The following is a 15,478-nucleotide window of genomic DNA, read 5'->3' as shown; positions in this document are numbered from 1 at the left end:
GAGTGTACTCAATGAAATTTTAAACAAACAAACAAAAAATAAATTACAATTGACACTCCAGAAATATCAAAGATTATAAGAGATTACCAACATTAATCTCTTACCAAAGGCAGGCATATTGCTATAATTTGAACATGTCCCCCAGAAATTCATATGCTGGGACTTGATTGTATTGACTGTATTTTTTACAATTAGTGAAAACTTCATTCCTTCATGGTATTCCAGGGTAAGACCTGATGAGCAGTAATTGGTTCATAGAGATTGCATCATGGAGACAATAGTCTCATGATTATATTAATGATGTCTCACGAGATCCAATGAGTTCTAGCACTCATAAGAAAAGGTCATCTAAAGAGAGATGGTTGTTATAAAAGAGACCAGCTAAGACCTTTTTAAAATGGTCAAGGAATATTATGACTGATGAAAAAGTAGAAATGAGAGCATAGGAGGAGTACAAGGTCTCTTAAAATAGCAAAGAGCATACTTGGTACTATCTCCAGTTTTAAAGGCAAATGCAGATAGGAGGAGAGGGAGAGATCCAGAGAGAAGAGAAAAAGAGGCAAAAGCAGACCTGGGAGGAGTTGATACAGCTATCTTGAATTGCATCACTTTCCTCACAGTGTAAACTTACCAACACCATCAAAGCTTAATGAAGATAACACATCCAATTTCCTTTTTCTCAAGTTTACAGGTGATGTAGAGTTAAGTGACCTCTCTGAAGTCACAAGGTAAGTGTTGCTCAGCAAAAAACAGAACTCCTGTTTGGTGCTGCTAGATTTCCTTTTTTTTTGCTAAATTTCTGAGCTTGAAGAACCCTTTAACTCCCAGCATTTCCCTTTATCTTTGGATCAACCATAGGAATTTCCTTTCAGGGAAACTGAAGAACCTTTTTTATTTGTTTGTGTGTTTTTATTTTTTTCCAGAGGGCTTATGCAAAGAAGAGATACAGAAACAGAGAAATAGAGGGAAAGTGAGAAAGCACTCCCCATGGGGCGGGCTTCTCCTCTATTTCTCCCTCCTTTCAGAATTTTGGGCATGCAAGCACACAAACCCAGAGGGTCTATCAAGCTGCCAGTCAGGGATCAAACTGCAGAGTAGGCCCTGTAGGGTCCAACCAGATTTTTAAAAATTTTAAAATTATTTATTTACATTAATTCACTGTATATTGTTACAATGTACAAAATGAGATTTTACATCCAGAATACACGATATATTGGCTCAATCAAGGATATTACCATAGGTGTTATCGTCAACAAATAATTTTCCATTTCTTGTTTCTTATATATTTTGCCCCCCACCCCCACCCCTTGATCCCCTACCTCTCACCCTTTGCCATTTACCACCCTCCTCCCACACTGTCTCTGGTATCTACAGTTGCTTTCATGCCTTTTTCCCCCCACATTTTATTGATTCATTAAAGATCTCAATTAATCTAAATACTTTCAATAGGAAGCACAGCTGGTATATACATATCTATGAACACATGTCTGACTTTAGGCATAAATCTCAGTGAGTAGAATTAACATACTATAAAGTAGCACCTAGCTGGGGCTATACAACTTACTACAGTTATTAAATAGATAATTTTAATACTTTTTTTTAATTTCAAGAAAAATAATTTTGGTTTTAATACATCAAAATAAAAAAATGTTAAGAGAGAGTTAGTTAAGACTTAAAGCCAGGAGAAAGGTTAGGATTAAGTTCAAATATTAGGTAGAGGAACCATTTCAACAGTTTAAGAGAAGACAAATCCTTAAATCTGTATAAAAAAGCATAGAAGAAAATCAGTGACGTTTTAGTCAAAAGTCGTAAAATTCTATTTCACCAGTTCAGTCTCGTAATTAATCTCTCTTCTATTGAATATGCAGTGTTACTGTGGTCTGATCTTTCCATTTAAATTCTGGACATTAACATTCAACTTCAGACTTGTTCTTACCATTAGACTGGCCATTTTCTTGGTTGTCTTTTGTATTTTTATTTCTGTGTGTCTGACTTTAATTTTCCTGGTATAGCACTCTCTTTAGAACTTCTTGGAGAGCTGTTCTGGTGTTGGTTAATTCTTTCAGGTTTTGTTTATCTGAGAATGTTTTTGTCTTTTCTTCCCATATGAAAGATAATCTTGCCGGGTATAGTATTCTTGGTTGAAATTGTTTTTCACTTAACACTTCTAATATATTTTCCCACTTTTCCCCCTTGCTTGCATTGTTTCTAATGAGAGGTTTGATGTTAGCCTGATGGGATATCCTTTGAAAGTAACTTGATGTTTCTCTCTTGACAATTTTAGTATCTTGTGGTTTGTAATCTGTGTTTTTGGTCAATCTTGCTATGATGTGCCTTGAAAAAGATGTTCTTGGGTTGATTCTATGAGGAGTTCTTTGTGTTTCTTGAGCCTGGATATTTGAGAGTCTCTCTAGGTTGGGAAAGTTTTCTTCTAGAATTTCATAGAATAAATGATTAACACCCTTATTAGTTTCTTCACCTTCTGTGAAGAAAACATTAAATCCAGATGTTTGTGCATTTAATGGAATCTAGTATTACTCATATATTATCTCATTCTTTGAGTTATTTTCTCAGTCTTTTTGATGAAATTTTCTAGATCAGAAGTTGTCATTTATATCTGAGATTTGATTCTCTGCATGATCTAATATCCCCTTAATACTTTCAAGGGAGGATATGATTTTCTGTATTACAGCCTTTATCTCTAACAAGTCCATTTAATTCTATTTTATGGTGTGTATTTCCTCTTTCAGATTGTGCATCTCCTGCATCTTCTGGAGTTTGTTGTCTCTCTTTTCTTGCATCTCTGTTATCTTTGTCACTATGAATATTTTAAATACATTATCTGACATTTCTGTGTGTTCTCTTGTATTGTCTGTGGAGGATGAGGGGTTATTTTTTTTCTCTTTGGAGTGAAATATTTTCTTGGCGTTTTATATTTCTTATGCCTTTATGGTGGTTTCTGGTCATCTGATGGATTATACATTTTCCTAGTTCTTGGAGTTAAATATGAACATACAGAGGTATGCAGGAGGAAATAATCTCCAATCTCTAAGCAGTACCATTTTCCTATCTTTGTGTAGCAGATTCCACGGAAATCAAGGATTACTCTGATGCTAAAATTATTCATATATTTGGCTACTGCACACCTAGACCTGTCTAGAGACTCAGTGTGTAGAGTCTGGCTAGATCTGGGGGACAGGAGGTTGAAGTATGGGCAGAAAATATTCAGTTGTCCTAGTCCCTTGGATCCAATCACCTTAACCACCATGCCATCATCTGACCTGAAGGTACTTGGGTCTTTATAACCCTAAAAGGTAGATTCCTCCTTGGAGCTTTCACTCATTAAGTGTATCAGCAAAATGAGTACAACGCTACAGACAGTTTTCACAATTTTCTAAGAATCCATCATTTGGGCATCAGGTTTTTCCATACCTAGGCATATATTTTCACTCCCTGGGGTCATTTACAGACAGTAACTGACCTTGCAGAGATTCTAATGGGGTAATTTTAGATACCATAATAGGCTTCTGCTGATTCTATGGTACCTATGATTCTATGGGTGAAATTTAGGAAAATTAGCTTACATATCACCCCTTATAGGAGCCTGTTTGCTCCAGTCCTGCACAGAGTCAGTTTTGATTGAATACACTGTGGTAATTAGCAACTTGGCTGTTTTTGGTTCTAGCCAAATTCCGTTTTGTTCCCACAGCCTCACTGCTTTGAACAGCTAAATCATACACATATGCACAGAGTCATCCTTTTATTCTTTCTATGTGAATGTTTCAACTATTGGCCTGTTTTCTAGATGGTTATTCTTTGAGTCAAATCCATCATGCCTCCACATGGTGAGGTGAGTGCAGAGGTAGTTGCTTTCTGCTTGAAAAGGAATTTCAGGTTTCATGTCATGTGTGTTGGTGATTTTGTCCACATGTGGGAGATATGAAAACATGGCATGTCCTGCACCAACTTTTTGTACCTAATTTTCCCAGAAGCAACACAATCATAGCAGGAAAGAGAAAATGCATTTGCACATAACACGTTAGGACTCCCTTTGCCCACCTTTCTTGCCCAAGCTTGATGATGATAACCCTTTTTTTAAAAATTTTTTTCATTTCATTTTCTTCCATACATTTAATCACATCATTATTTGTCTTATAAAATGGATATTTCAACAGGCGAACATTTCTCCCTAGTACTGTTGATAAAACTATGAAATATCTTCAACAGATAATACCACACCTCTTTGTGCCATTAATGCTTTGACTCCCTGTCCCTCCCCCAAATGTCCTTCCTCAGACCCTCCTCTTTCACACACACTATATTTGGTATTTACATCTCTATACTGTGTTTCTATATCCTTTAGACAATTAGTTTCAATCATAGAGTGCAGCCACTCGGTATATATTAAGTGGGGACATACAATGCCTCTCCTTCATAGCATGGCTTGCTTCACTCAGCAGTAAGTCTTCCATATTCATCCACTTCCTGTCAAAAGCCAGGGTTTTGTTGTTTTTTTTTTTTATGGATGAATAGTATTCCATTGAGTATATGTGCCACAGTTTTTCTAACCACTCATCAGTTCGTGGGCATTTGGGTTGTTTCCATGACTTGAAAAGTGCCGCAGTAAACATCAATGTGCAAGCACTTTTCCAGCAATCCCACTCCTTGGTATCTACCCAAAGGACAGAAGAATACTTCATCAGAAAAGTGCTTGCACATCGATGTTTATTGCGGCACTTTTCATAATGATAACCCTTACCACCATGCCACTTCCTTTTTCCCAAGTTTATAGACATTATGGAATTAAGTGACCTATCTGAAATCCCGAGATGAATTAGCTGCTCAGCCAGGATTAGAATATTCATTTACTGAGAACTGTGAGGGAGAATCTGTTCCATGCCTTTCCTCAAGCTTCTGATGGTTTGTTAGAAATCTTGGGCATTTTGGGACCAGCAACTGGCATAATGGCTATGTTGCTGGACTCCCATGTAGTTTACCATGGTTCTAGTCCCAGACATGGTGGCTTAAACTCATGCCGGGCGCATGTGCATGTGTGCCCAAGATCCCGAGAGAATGGACGAGAAGGAAGTGTGGCATGGCCATCCCCCCGGGGGGAGGTGATTTCTTTTTTTCTGTCTCTCTGTCTCTCTCTGTTTTTCTGGCAGTGGGGTGGGGGAAATCTTGGGCATTTCTATTTGTAGATCTGTAAGGAACCTCTATATTATTTTCCACAGTGGCTAAACCAGTTTACATTCCCACAAATCATATAAGAGAGTTCCCCTTTCACCACATCCCCACCAACACTTATCACTTTTTGTATTTTTAATCTTCACCATTCTGACAGGGGTTAGGTGGTATCTTGTGGTTTTCTTCGCTTCTACTGCACCACTCTGATTTCTACTTTTAATCTTCACATGGTGTTCTCCTTATGTATACATCTGTAAAATTCCCCTTTTTATAAGAACATCAATCCCTTTGGGTTAGGGCCCATCTTACTCCAGGGTGAATTCTTCTTCACTTAACTAATTATATCTTTGATGATCCTATTTTGTAACAAATTTACATTCTTTTTTTTAATATAAGATCTTTTTTTAAATTAGGTTCTTGTCAAGGAATTTAGAACACCAATTTGTGAGGATAAGCTCCATTTGTAAAGGCAAACGCAGATCACAGGTAGCCCTGGAGCTAAGGAACAGCTTTGATTCTTGGCAAGATTTGAGTCCACAGCTTTCTGATCAACCTTCCACTGTTTAATCTCATATTTCTCCTTCTCATTGTTGAATATTTCACCTTCTTCATGTCTGGGCTTCTGCAGCTTCTTTTTCTTGAAAGTAAGCATTGGATTTTTACTTTGCTAATACCAATTTTTATGAAGGAGGCAATGATAAGTTTCTGGTGTGTTCGATGCAGTGGAACTTGATTGAGGACCAGAGATCCAGTCACAGGTAGTAAGCCACTGCTCAACTGCTTTCGGAAAATCACTCTCATGCCTCTGTCATATCCAGTGAGGATAATCAGAATGGTCCTAGGAGGAGTGATGCTAGCTCTCAGCTTTCTCACATGCTGACTGAAGCTTTTGGGTTTATTTTATGTATTTATTTATTTATTTTTTATTGCCATGGCTCAACAGCTTTCAAGGCACGTCTTCAGTAGGATAATAATAGGTATTTTGTCAAGTTTAACCACCTGGGTACCACCATTCTTGTCCCCACCAACTGGTTTTTGTGACAGTGGCAAGAATCCTGGATTTAGTGGCTGAGTATTTTCTCTTGTACATGGCCTTCCTGGAATATATGGCAGGTTAGGAGTATCTGCTGATGCCCCAGAGTAGGACTGGGTTTCAACTGCAATGTAGCTTCCCCATCTTGGGCTTTTTAGCCTTAGGGACACCTTTTTTTAACCTTGCTCTGGCATCAGCCTTCTTGGCTTCAAGTTTCTTCTCCCTAGTATCCTGCTTCACAGCTTTTTTACCTGCCATCTTGTATGGTGAGAAAGAGAACTAAGTTCTCTGCTTCTGGTCTATAAGCACTCCAACAAGTTTACATTCTAAGGTCTTGGGGGTTAATACCACAATTCAATATAAGAATTATGTGAGGAGCCAGCAGGTGGCATGGTGGTTAAGGCACTGGACTCCCATGTGGCAGACCACAGTTTGAATCCCAGATTCAGTGGCTTGAAACTCACACTGCGTGTATGTGCATGCTTTCCCAAAATCTCAGGAGGAGAATGGAGGAGAAGGAATTGTGACATGATCATCCCTCTTTCTCTGTCTGTCTCTGTATAGCAAGTGTGTGTGCCCAATAATAAAAATCTCTTTCTAAAACAAAAACAAAACCAAAAGAATTATGGAAGGGGAGACACAATTTAAACCATGGCACGCATCATCTGATAACTCCTAAAGACCATTAGTACAAGTTTGGATTTTCTTTGATATTTCGAACTATATATCAGCTGCCTGCTAGACTAGTCCACCTATAAGTCCTTTGGGCCACTTCGACTCAGTCAATACACTTTTCTCATCACCACTACTAGGATCTCACTTAAACTTGGCTCTCCTCCTGAGTGATCTCTCTGGATTACTAACTTTACCATCCTCTTGGTCATGTGGTCATGCAGTTTGTGAAACCTGAGTCTTCTCTGACACTATCCTCTCTCTTCTTCTCCCTATGTAATCACTTGACAAGTCTTGCATATTCTGGTTTTATGATATCTTAATTACATCTTACCCTACTTCTTCCCTTGCTGTGCCTTAATTGAAGGCCTTCATCATTTTTCCCCTGGACAGGGTTAGTAACTCCCAGCTGCTTGGCCTGCCCTCCATCTCACTTCTCTTTCTAGTCCATCTTCTCTGGTATATAAGAATCACTATATTCAAACATATCTCTTCTAGTAGCTCCTTGTCTTTGTCTGTTAGTGTTGCTGTAACAGAAATGCCTGAGACTGGGCAATTTATTGAGAAAAGAAGGTTATTTCATTTATGATTCTAGTTTCTGAAAAATCCAGTGCAATGGGCCAGCATCTAGTCAGCCTCTGGTGCTATAACATGGCTGTGTGAAGTAGGAAGGGAAACAGGCATGTGTGCAGAGAGTGAGAAAGACCTAAGGGCAGCCATACTTGTTTTTATAGTAACGAATTCTTTTAGGAACTAATTAGGGAGAACTGAGACAGACAAAATCTATTTATGAGGGATCCATCTCTATGTCCCCAATACAGCCGTTCCTCACTTAATAGCCTATCTGTTTAATAATAACTCAAACTTAGGATTAGCTCTTCCATGTGAGGAATCCCCTTTTTCAGTCTTTGTTTCATTCCGTAGTCAGTATTCACCACACTAAGCATCCATAATCACACAAGACTACATATTTCATTTATAAATTTGTGCTTTATTGTGTACCTATAGTAGTATTTAGAGTAAATAAAAACAATTATGCTGCATTTATATGTGGAGTATCTTTTCACTTTCTGAAGTTTATCTGATGTATGCTTTCTGTATGGACAGAATTACATTATTCAAGGAGTCTGCAGGTGGCATGGTGGTTAAGGGCGCTAGACTCCTACACAACCTACCACAGGTGGCTTGTTTTCTCACTTTCCATTTTTCTCATTCTCTCTCACTGTGTCCCTCTTTGGTCACATTTAAGTAAGTGAATAAATAAATTAAATAAATAAAGATAAAATAATTCTTAAAAAAAGAATTATTTAAGCTTCTTGCTTATTGACTACCTTGCCTAACAATCTAGTGTTAGAAACTGAATTCAGTAGTTAAGTGAGAAGTGCCCATATCTCCTCCCACTAGGCCCCACCTTCCAACACTGCCACACTGGGTATCAAATTACCTCATGAGGTTTTGGCAGGGACACACTCCTCTCCTCAGAAGCAGGTTTGTTTGTTTGTTTGTTTGTTTCCTATTTTCCCATCTCTGAGCCCTGGCCTGTGCCGATCCTGCTCTCCATAAGGCCCACCCCCCATATTCACTTTCATTTTTAGCTGAAAGACCATAGCCTGTACAAAGCCCCCATCACATGCAATCTTCTTCCTTGAGCTGTGTTTATACCTCCTCAATAACACTTAACATATTCTACTCTGTGTCAGAGTGGAATGGTTCTGTGTTATCTCCTTTATCACCCACATGCTGACCCACACATTACTGACACAATGTGATTATGTTAAGGAAGGGTCTGAGTCTTTTTCATCATGATGTTCTACATGATGTCTGACTCATAGCAGGTGACTAATAAATATTGGTTGAGTGATTTAAAAAAACTTGAAGCTTGCTGTCCTGGTCTCTCAGCACACTACTGTATTTCAGCATAAAAAGCAGCCCTCTCAGGTTTTAAAAGAAATCTTCTAAATTGGGTCAGCTTATAGACTAGGCATATCAGCTGTTTAGAGCTCACCACATTCCTCAGCTGGCACCTCTCAGTGAGCCAATAGGGAGGTTGGGGCAAAAAGGGATTGACTGAACTCCCCCCACCCCCATCTAGCAGCAGATGCTCAGCAGTTGGATGGGGGAGGTTCAGAGAGCAACAAGATTAAATATACAGGTCAAAATCTGATTTAAACTGGTAAAAATGGCAAGATGGCTTTTCTTCTGAAACCTACAATAGAAGAGGGCCCAAAGACATCCAGTGGGCCATATCCTTCCAGCCCACCCCCATTCTAAACAACTGCATTTGATTTTCCTTTGAAATGAAGGCTTTTTTTCCCCTTTTGCTTCTAAGCTGTCATTTAGTATACAAAAGTAATTATTTTTGCATACTGTGTTGCTAAATCTGGACACAAGTAATTTCTTCTGCCTCTTTCTCAGCAGTAGAACTGGAGACATGAGAAAGGAGAATTGACTTATACAAGGTCACAAAGAAAGGAAGAACCCAGAGCCAGAGTGGTAAACAGAAGTTGTTCTTGTCATTTTTTATCCCTACAGGAGTCCAAGGATGGGGTCAGTGATGCACTCCTGGGAATGGAAATCCCAAAAGACCAGTGAGAGCAAGCAGGTAGTGAGATACCCCAGGCAAAATCTGAAACCTAGAAAATCTAAGAGCACTTGGGCCAGCAGGTGATTGTGGTGCTTGAGAGCACTGTAATTCAAGAACCAGCAGTTAGTGTAATGGCTATGTCGCTGGACTCCCACGTAGTCGACTGCGGTTCGCATCCCGGACCCTGTGGCTTAAAACCCACGCCGAGAGCGTGTGCATGCGTGTGTGCCCAAGATCCTGAGAGGAGAATGGAGGAGAAGGAATTGCGGCGTGGCCATCCCCTCTCAGAGGTGATTTCTCACTTTCTGTCTCTCTGTCTCTGTCTGTCTGGCGAGCACACGCGCCCTATAGTGAAAAACCTCTCAAAAAAAAGAGCACTGGAGCACTGAAATCTCACATGGCCAACCATGGTTCAAGTTCCTGATCTGGAGGCTCTCTCACTTTCCCTCTCTCTCGCTCTCTCTCTGTGTCTCTCTCTGTAAATATTAAAATAAAAATAACAAATAAAGTTAAAAAAATTAATTCCTTTAAAAAAGAAAATCTAAGAGCACCTGCAGCAAATGCCAAGGGGAAGGTATTGCCTGCAGTTTAAGAGCTAGGGTGCCCTAGTCTGACATGGCAGTAAACAAATGACCAAATTCATGTTGTTAAGTAGTTTAGGGCCACAGAAAGGGAATTAGTTTGTCACATGAAAGAATAATGTGATTGTAAGGGCTATAGCAGTTCCTCACCTCTCATGTAGTAAATTAGAACATGAGGTCCATTTGCCTGGACTCAAGTTTTGATTCTACCACATATTCACCTTGTGACCTTGGGAAAATCAATTAAATTCTCCAAGCCTTAATTTTCTCACCTAGAAAAATGGCACTCATTATTCACAAATGTTTATTGAACACATCCTAGTCAGACAGTGTTCTAGGTACCTGGGATACAACGATGAATGTTATGAACAGAAATGCTCGACCCTGTGGTGCTTCTGTTCCAGTAGAAGAAATAGTTACAAACAATACTCATCTCCCAGGGTTGTGAGGAGTGGTAAAGGAGACAACACAGGTAACATACTTGGTAAAGAGCTAGTACTGGGACCAGCAGATGGTGTAATGGTTGTCACTGCATTTCCACGTGTAGTCTACCATGGTTTGAGTCCTGAATCCAGAGGTTTAAAATTCATGCTGGGCACATGTACATGTGTGCCCAAAGTCCTGAGAGGAGAATAGAGGAGAACAAATTGTGGCATGGTCACCCCTCTGTGGGGGGTGATTTCTCACTTTCTGTAATGCTTTCTCTCTCTGTCTCTCTAGTGAGAGCATGTGCCCTATAGCAAAAAATTCAAAAAAAAAAAAAGAAAAGAAAAGAAGAAGAAAAGAAAAGAAGCAGAGCTAGGGAAACAACAGTTAGCGTAATGGCTATGTCACTGGACTCCCACGTAGTCGACTGCGGTTCGCGTCCCGGACCCGGTGGCTTAAAACTCACGCCGGGCGCGTGTGCATGTGTGCCCAAGATCCCGAGAGGAGAGTGGAGGAGAAGGGATTGCGGCGTGACCATCCCCCCTGGGGGGTGATTTCTCGCTTTCTGTCTCTATGTTTCTCTCTGTCTGTCTGGCGAGCGCAAGCACCCTATAGCAAAAACCTCTCCAAAAAAAAAAAAAGAAGAAGAAGAAGAAGAAGAGCTAGTACTTAATGAATGTTTCAGGCTAAACTATAGCTTGGCTAAAAGCATGTGTCAGAACAGTGAAAATAATACCCACCTGGTAGATATCCAAAGCTCAGAGGAAGGTAAAGGATGTGGCCTTGAATTTGACCTTAAAAACAAGTAGAAGAGAGAACCAAAAAAGCCCTCACAGGCCAAGCCAAGGCCTTTAGACCTTAGTGCAAAGTATGGCAATACTGACAATTTAGGATTAAAAATAACCTCAGACTGGGTAAGCTTTGACTGGATAAAGGGTAAGAGAAGATGTTCATTTTCAGTTCCTTGAGACTGGATATGGGTGGCAGAGCTTTATTTCCATCATGTGTGTATGGTGTTTGTGTGTATTTATGTGGAATAAATTAACCAGAATGTCAGCAAGTCCCTCTTGCTGCCAGGAGAGTGGGCAGCTCATGCTGAGCTCTCCAAGGTGTTCTCCACATGCATTTTTAAGGGCAAAATTAGGGACAGGAGTCCCAGACACATGGACAATTCAATGATTGATTCTAGAGGATGTGATCACCTCATGGACATTCTTGATTGGTGAGACCTTAGATAATCAAATTTCTGTTCAGGTTTCTGGAGCCATTCAGCCTGGGGACTTTGAATTCACAGCCAGTGGTTTCTATCCTACAAAACATCTTACATATTGAAATTAAAACCTTACTTTTCCTTTAAGTGAGAGTTTTAGAGGTCTAATGGCCCTAATTCATGGCCAATTTTGTTTCCTTATTATAACCAAAATCTGAAATCTTATCCCTTACTCTGGGCCTACAATGTAAATAGATCTTGTATTCTAAGACCTTAGAAAATACACTTTACTTTTAGTTCAGCCCTTATTAATTTTCAGTTTGGGGCATTCTTATTTTTTTCATTAATGGAAGGAAAAACTGAGAACCTATCCCTATTAGAGAGTCTCTATTTGGTTTCTGTCCCCTATGTTCATTGAAAAACCTCTCAATACTAAGGAGGAAATGGGTGATGATCAATATGACTGCTTCTGAATGGGGATGTCATTTCAGAGGTCAGGATTGGTGGATATGTATGATATACTTTCATTTCAAAGTACTCAAACTTTGCCTTTAGTTTTTCAATATCATTATGGTAACACCAGCTTCCACAGTTATGTTCCCAAATCTGAAAGCACAGTTAATTTTCATATACGAGAAAGAATACAGCCAAGGTGCTGGCCTGTTTTCACTAGTAGCCAGGTGTCTTACTACTTTATTTACCCAGTTGAATTTTTTATCTAAGATTTGTAAGTGCAACATGAAATATTGCCATCATGCAAACTCCTCTCTAATAAACCAAGATATAATTCAAAGCTACTTTATGACTAACACAAATTTTACCAATGAATTATAGTGAAAACAGCAGGCTAATGTGATCTGATAGAATGTCTGTAGTTTGCATTTACAGTGACTGTCTACACACCAGTTATTGTGGTGATTTGGGGAGTCTATCAAATTGACCATCCTCAGTTTGTAAAGCTTCAAGAAAAGCAGTTTTAGCTTTAATTAATCAAAATCCAGAATAGTTAAGAAAAAATTGCTGAAGACAAAGGCATATTAAGGCTGCAGTCAGGCCTAACATATATAACAGCAAGGGAGGTCCAGGGAAGTGGAAGGGACACACATTTTGGAAAAGTCGATTCAGCGGCTTGGATTCAAGTTCACTCTCCTTTAACTCCTTCCCTTCTAGTATGTTTTCCTACTGAAAGCCAGTAAGAGCTCTGGTTGCACCAAGTTTCCCAGCCCTTGTTCCACTGGGATAGAGTCAGGCATTACTTCTAGAACTTTGGCCCCTATGTGGAGAGTAGTAAAAAGAGAGATCACTTGGTACCAGCAGATGGTATAATGGTTACATTGCTAGACTCCCACATATTCAATCATGGTTTGAGTCCCAGACCTGGCGGCTTAAAACTCATGCCGGGCACATGCGCATGCATGCCCAAAATCCTGAGAAGAGAATGCAGGAGAAGGAATTGAGGCATAGCCATATCCCTGGGGAGTGATTTCTCGCTTTCTGTCTCTTTGTCTCTGTCTCTGTGGTGAACACATGCACCCATAACAAAAATCTCTCCAAAGGAGAGAGATCTTTCTTGTGACCCTAACTTGTGCATATCACTTCTTGCTGTTACACTGATAGGGCCCCCTTATAAGATTGCATTCTCGGAACCAGCAGTTAGCATAATGGCTATGTCACTGAATTCCCACATAGTCGACTGCGGTTTGTGTCCCGAACCCGGTGGCTTAAAACTCACGCCGGGCACGTGTGTGTGCGTGCCCAGGATCCCAAGAGGAGAATGGAGAAGGGATTGCGGCATGCCCTGGGGCATGATTTCTTGCTTTCTATCTCTCTGTCTCTCTCTGTCTGTCTGGCGAGCGCATGCGCCTTAGAAAAAAAAAAAAAAAAAAAAAAGATCGCATTCTCTTCAACCCCCATGAGAGGAGCAGATTGCATAACAAGATTACTGGTTTTCTTCCTGTCATTTGTTTATTGTGAAACACAATGATAAATAGTGAGTGATGTCTGAAAATAAGCTATTTTATTTGGAACCTGTCTCTGTTACTTCCAAGCTGTGCAATCTTGGGCAATGTACTTAATATATCTGACCCTTAGTATCCTTGTCTGTAAATTGGAGATGATGATAACATCTATGTCACTGGATTATTGTAAAGATTCAGTTATGCCCTCCAGGTAAAGTGTGCCTGACATACAAATTATAGCTTTTAAGTTAAGATATGTATAAGTCAACATCTTATTCTATTCACTGCCCCTTTTTTGTTGGGGGGAGGGCTCAATTTCCTCATCTGTGCAATATAATAATGCTTATCCTGTATAGCTCTTCAAGTGAGGGGACAAATGGATAAGAAAATGCTTTATTAATAGAAGTCATAAAGAGGCCAGCAAGTAGCATGATGGTTAAGGTGCTGGACTTCTACATGCCTGACCATGGTTCAAGTCCCAGACCTGGCAGTTTGCTTTCTTACTCTCCCTTTCTCTCTCTTTCTCTGTCTCTGGTCAAATTGAAAATAATAATGATGATGATGATGATAAATAATAAATAATTCTCTCTTTTTGGAGAAGTTTTTGCTTTAGGACCCATGTGTTCATCAGAAAGACAGAGAGGCAGAGAGATAGAAAGTGAGAAATCACCCCAGTGGGGGGGGAGATGGCCATGCTACAATACCTTCTCTTCCAATATCCTCTCAGGATCCTGGGCATGCATGAACATGTGCCTGGTATGAGTTTAAGTCACTGGATCAGGGACTTGAACCATGGTCGACTACATGGGAGTCTAGCAACGTAACCATTATGCCATTTGCTGGTCCCTGTACTAAATTATTCTTTAAAAAAATTTAAAAAGTTATACAGGCCAGCTGGTTGTGTGGTGGTTAAGGTGGTTGGATCCCACATGGCTGACTAGGGTTTGAATCCCAGACCTGGTGGTTTGAAAAATATACCAGGTACATGTATATGCATGCCCAAAATCTTGAGGACAGAGTGGAGGAGAAGGGATTATGGCATGGTCATTCCTTCTGGGGGGGGGGATTTCTCACTTTTCCTCTTTCCTTCTCTTTCTTTCTCTCTGTGTGTCTCTGTACAGCAAGCACATGTGCCCCATAGCAAAACATACATATATACATACATACATAAAACATAAAAAGAAAAAAGTCATGTAAGATGCAGTATATCAAGGATGGGGTAATAGGGGCATATTCCATGGGGACATGTTTCATTGTAGTTTTTGCTGTAACTATAATGCAGGTTGAAATTAAGATAGAATTGGTGACCTTTATATAGTGACTTAAATTTCTGAGATTATCTGTAGAGAGTGGCATTCAACTGTATTCTGGTTGACATCTGGAGGGTTCTCTCTCTTTCTGTCTCTTTCTCTCATACATACCCCTTTAATTTCACTGACAGTGAAGTATTTCACAGCTCCATGTTACTTTTGACTATTACAGTTTAACATTTACATATACTTAGGTGGTAGTTGATATTTAATAAAGTTGAAGCTAATTTTATTTAGTCACTCTCCTTAAAGAGAGCATACAAAAGTTACTTATTTTAAAAATGCCTTTAAAAGATAACATCATGGTAAGCAAAATCTAACCTTACATTGGACTTTCAGGATTTTCTAACAAAATTTTATTTATTTTTTGAAAAATGAAGGTAACAAAAAAGCTTTTATATTAAATTTAAAGAAATACACTGGGGGAACCAGCAATTAGCATAATGGCTATGTCGCTGAACTCATGTAGTCGACCGCGGTTCGTGTCCCGGACCCCGGGGCTTAAAAACCACACCGG

The sequence above is a fragment of the Tupaia chinensis genome, unplaced genomic scaffold (assembly GCF_000334495.1).
Source record: "Tupaia chinensis unplaced genomic scaffold, TupChi_1.0 Scaffold000055_1, whole genome shotgun sequence".
NCBI classification, from domain to species: domain Eukaryota; kingdom Metazoa; phylum Chordata; class Mammalia; order Scandentia; family Tupaiidae; genus Tupaia; species Tupaia belangeri.
This window is presented reverse-complemented; position numbering follows the sequence as displayed.